We start from the raw sequence: 5,145 nt of genomic DNA, 5'->3' as shown, positions 1-5,145 counted from the left end.
GGGAGAGAGTCACTGGGGAAGTGTCATCAGGTAGGGAGACACAGGACTAAGGCAGGAATCGTGACATGGTGAGGTAAAAGGACAGACATGGCATTGCTCCTCTTTCAGGACAGATAATTATCCATAAACACAGTGGCTGGGCAGAGTGAGCAGTTAACCTTAAAAGAGTTCATAAAAACAAGCTGTCTTCATAAGTGGTGTGCAGCACATAAATGATATTTGGCGTCCAGCTTGACACTGTCCTGCGCTATTAAGTTACTAAACCGCACCTCGTCATGGCACTCTGCTCCTGGCAACAGTTGTTGCTGGTTTTGCTGAAAAGCTGCTGCAGGCATCTTACCTTACCTGTGAGGCAGACAGCCTAGTTTCCATTCATCGTTTCTAATGGAGACAGCAGGTCATGCCATGATAGGGTAAGACCATTAAATGTTGGAAAAAAGGTGCCTGTGTTAACTCTGCATACACTGTGTAACCATAGAAATGGGATGAATGTAATGCCATGATGATTCCTTAATATTAAAACCACATGGCTCCATGACAGACACCTTCATCTTGTCTGACCCTGTTAAAAACCTGGGACCTCTAACACAAGACAAACAAAATAAAACCTAAAGCTATTAACATTGAACAAATCAGACAACATTTTGGGACTGTGCTTACTTTTACAAATAGCCTCTGAAAAACCTTCTGTAATGAATGTGTAGTCAACAGTGGATTTCTCACTGCCTGTCATTAAGTGTAATGGCTCCTAGGTAATTTGTTGTGCCGACTGCACCACATCCTTCATGTACTTGTTAATGAGATTTTACTGTGCGCTTTGGGCAGGGGGCCCATTCTCTTTGACCAACCACAGTCACTGTGGTGCCAACTGAGAAGTTTCTATAATGCAGCCCAGCAAGCATAGCTGAATTGCTCAGGATGAGCATGATCTGTGGGTCATGAGAAAATGTTTCCCTTCTACTACAGTAACATGATGAATGAAGGTATCAGCAGGCTTCTGTTTGTCTGGCAAGGTGACCAAATAACAGTCCACTACAATGTCGGCCAGTGGACAAAACAGACAGGGTGAGTGTATAATTGAATTTTATGATGAAGTTACCATGTGGCCTCCATTGTCAGACATTATTTGCCTCCTGGAGGTTGTATCCACCACCAGTGCTCACAGTTATTGTCAACTGTGAAAGTTTTTTTTAAAGAAAATCCTCTGTCACTATATATTATATGATAAAATGAGAGACACAGTTCTTTGATAAATTTGGTAGATTGTTGTTTAGGGACACATAGAAAGGCTGTATGTACACAATCATGAAATGTTAAACTAAAAACCATCAAAAAGTGTATATGTTTTCTGTATAAAAATACAAAAAAGATGTATAGCACAAAATCTACTCCGTGTTCTGATACATAAAGTAGACTTTGCAGCTGTAGTCTCTCAAAAAATGCAAAACCAGTATCCACATTAACCTGAAAGTCTTGGGTTTCACATAATAAACTATTAGGCATCTGGATAAACAGTAGAGAGGTGCTGAAAGGTGGATAGAAAGCGCAGCGAGGCAGACAATATTTCCTTTTCCCCCCTCTCTTCCTTGATTTTCCATTTTTTCATGCTCTCTCCGTCCATATCCCGCTGTCCTCATCCCTGTATTTTCTTCATAAACTCTCTCTATTTCTCTCTGTTTTTCTGTTTCCCTACCACACACACACATAACACACATACACAGACTAGAGTGCTTCTCATGTGCTCATTCTATGATCTAAATCCTGTTGTTTTAGGAAACTGCTAAGGATATTTGATTCTCCTGCTAAGTCGTTTGATCTGTATTCCCTGTAGGCTCTTGCATGCAGCTTGGAGTCCCAGTGGGCAAAGAACAACAAATGAATTAATTCCAGTGCTGCATCCAGCTGAAATATAACACACAGAGGAGATTGTACAAAATAGCAACCCCCCAAAAAAGCAACTTATTTTCACTGGCTACCTTTCTGTTGTCACAGTTTTGCAGAATAAAATAAATCCCCCCCCCCCATCCCCTTTTTTAGTTATGAGACACTAGTCATTGTGTTGTAGAAGGCCTATGTATAAAAGTTTTTGAAGTGTATGAATTTCTAATAGCTTGTAGAATTATAAGGTGCAGAGTCCAGAGCCACGCTGTGAGGCTGTACTTCACCAAAGCAGTGCTTTGAGCTAAATGCTAACATCAGTATGCTAACACGCTCATTATGACAATGCTAACATGCTGATTAGCAAGTATAATGTCTGCATTTTCACCATCTTAGTGTGTCAGCACGCTAACATTTGCTAATTAGTGGTAAACATAGTGCAGCCAAGACTGATGGTAATGTAGTAACTTTTGTAGGTATTTGGTCCTAAACTTAAGTAAAACTGACATATTGACCTGATGATGGTGCTAGACATTAAGTCAAGGGTTAAGTTAATAGAGTTTATCCTAAGACAGACATTGATGTCTGTACCAAATTTCATAGAAATCCATCCAATAGTAGGGGAGAATGAAGTAACATGAGCCACTTTTTACATTTGATGATTTTACTGCAAAATGAAAATGTATTTGTTTCAAATAATTGTAGCTATATATACCTCAGGTTGTTGTGTACCCATGGAAATTAAAACAAGTTACCTAATTATTATGGTTTTAGAACAATGACCCATCAAAAAAAGTTAGTCCTATGGCACAACTTACCCCAAGGTAGGGGTAAAATGAGCATGGGGATGGGGTAAATTGAGCGCTCTATGGGTAAATAGTGTTACCATTAAGTACTGATATAAAAATTACACAAAATTGGGGATAATTTTGAACTTTATTAATGCCATCAATTTAAAAAAGGCAAAAACTCATACTTTTCAGTAAAATTATATGTTTGTGTCCTGTTATTCAACATGTTACCTAAACACTTTCAGTAAAGATTAATCTGTGATCTTTGTGCGTTAGCCACAGAAAGAATGTGTGTGTAAATGTGCTTTTGTGTATACAGACAGATGACAAATTAAAGGAAAAACTGGTCCAGGTCTGAATGCTTGACCCCTACAGTGAGGGGATCTGGTGGCTTTGTTATGCTTTGGGGGGCCTTTTGCTGGCATGGTTTGGGTCCACTTGTCTCCTTAGAGGGAAGGGTCACTGTGAATTAATACAAAGTTGTTCTGGGTGATCACCTTTATCCTGTGATCAAACATTTCTACCCGGACATTCCCTCTAAAGTTACAGTGACCGAGTCCCACACCTCACTTTTGATAGTACCTGTTAGGAACATTTTCACACGGGAAGCAGAGATCATTAAGTCTTACAATGAGCTTTTGACTATAAGGCAGTGTAACATAATCTTAAGACAATAACATAAGTGTATATGTTTCCATTTCAATGACAATGCCCCATTCACAGGGCACGAGGGGTCACTGAATGGTTTGATGAGTATGAAAATGATATGAATCATATGCTATGGCCTTCACAGTCACCAGATCTCAACCTATTTGAACATCTATGGGAGATTTTGAACCGATGTGTCGACAGCGTTCTGCACCACCATCATCAAAACATCAAATGAGGGTAAATGTTTTGGATGAATGGTGTTCATCTCTCTAGAAGAGTTCAGAGACTTGTAGAATCAATGCCAAGGTGTATTGATGCTGTTCTGGTGGCCCAACTCCTTACTAAGACACTTTATGTTGGCTTTTCCTTTAATTTGTCACCAGTCTGTGTGTACAGCATGTTTGTGTGTGGCTTAAACCTAACATCAGTCAACAATTAGGTATTTATTCATCAACATTGTAATACTTGTAACAGTGATCAAACATTAACATGAACAGGGTCTATAGTCTTTAGAATATCAGAAAATAATTATTGGGGGTAAATTGATCCATTGACTCAACCTGCCCCAATGTCACTGGCACGTTTTACCCCACTACCTTCATTTTGACAAAACTGTTTCACACAGTGGCTCAGATCCACAGTTATGCTAAGTTTATGACCTTGTTTTGTAGCTTACACTGACTTAAATTAACATGTAATAATATCCAAAACGTATCTTTTTTAATTAAGATACAAGACTGATAACTTTAGTAACATGATGAATTCACTTAGCATGACAAAAATCTTTTTTTTTGCTCTGTTTTGCTGACCACTCTCTCCATGTGCTTGAGTCCAAGATTGAGTAATGTAATCTGTACTTTCTTAATTTGTGATCACATGATTACTTTTGCTTATGGTTACCTAGATAAAGGGGGTGGCTCATTTTACCCACTAGCTCTATTTACCCCGTTCTCACCTACTAGTTGTCAAGATATTTCATTCAAAACCACAAATGTCCACCAGATGGTGGCGCTAAAGGAAAAGTCAGGGGGTCACCAATGTCACTGGAATACATCATCTGGGAACCATGCATAGCTGTACAAAATTTCATGCCAATCCATCCAATAGTTGTTGAGATATTGTAGTCTGAACCAAAGTGGTGGATCAACTGATCGACCACCCAGCATAGGTTACTTGCTGCCACTAGCATGGCCAAAAGAGCTCTTTTGATGATACACATGATGTGCGTGCGTATTGCTGTGCAGTTGTTGTTAATCTTACAAAAATCACTGACTAAATGCTTTTTAACAGATGCTGTGCTCTGTGACTACATACAGCTGCTGTTTTCAGGCTTAGGAAGGTGTGAACTTGTGTGAACTTGAGTAACACTGACCTCAAGATTTTTTAGACATGATCACATAAGCAGTCAAGCAGACATAAATTCACATCATCACCACATTTGTCTTGACACCGTGACAGGCTCATATTTGTTCTATGATCTTCCCCTCACTGTGTGTGTGTGTGTGTGTGTGTGTGTGTGTGTGTGTGTGTGTGTGTATGTGCAGCCCTGTGTGACACCATAATGAGTTAAGCATAAAACACTGGAACCTGCATTCATTCAAGAGTAGTGACGTCGTCTTCTGAGCGGAGCTTTTGGGAGACTGCTGCAAGTGGAACTCCTTGCGAGGCTGAGCTGTAACCTGAAGCCAAAGAGAAGTGAGAGAGAGACACAGAGGGAGAAACTGAGGGATAAAGCAAGAGAGAGAGGGAGGGAGAGAGAGAGAGAAAGAGAGAGGGAAATGGAGGGAGGGGGAGGGAAGGACTGAAGGGCCGAGAGAAGGTGATG

Source organism: Thunnus maccoyii, chromosome 5 (assembly GCF_910596095.1).
Source record: "Thunnus maccoyii chromosome 5, fThuMac1.1, whole genome shotgun sequence".
Classification (NCBI taxonomy): Eukaryota; Metazoa; Chordata; class Actinopteri; order Scombriformes; family Scombridae; genus Thunnus; species Thunnus maccoyii.
The sequence above is the reverse complement of the archived record's forward strand: the minus strand, read 5'-3'. Positions refer to the sequence as shown.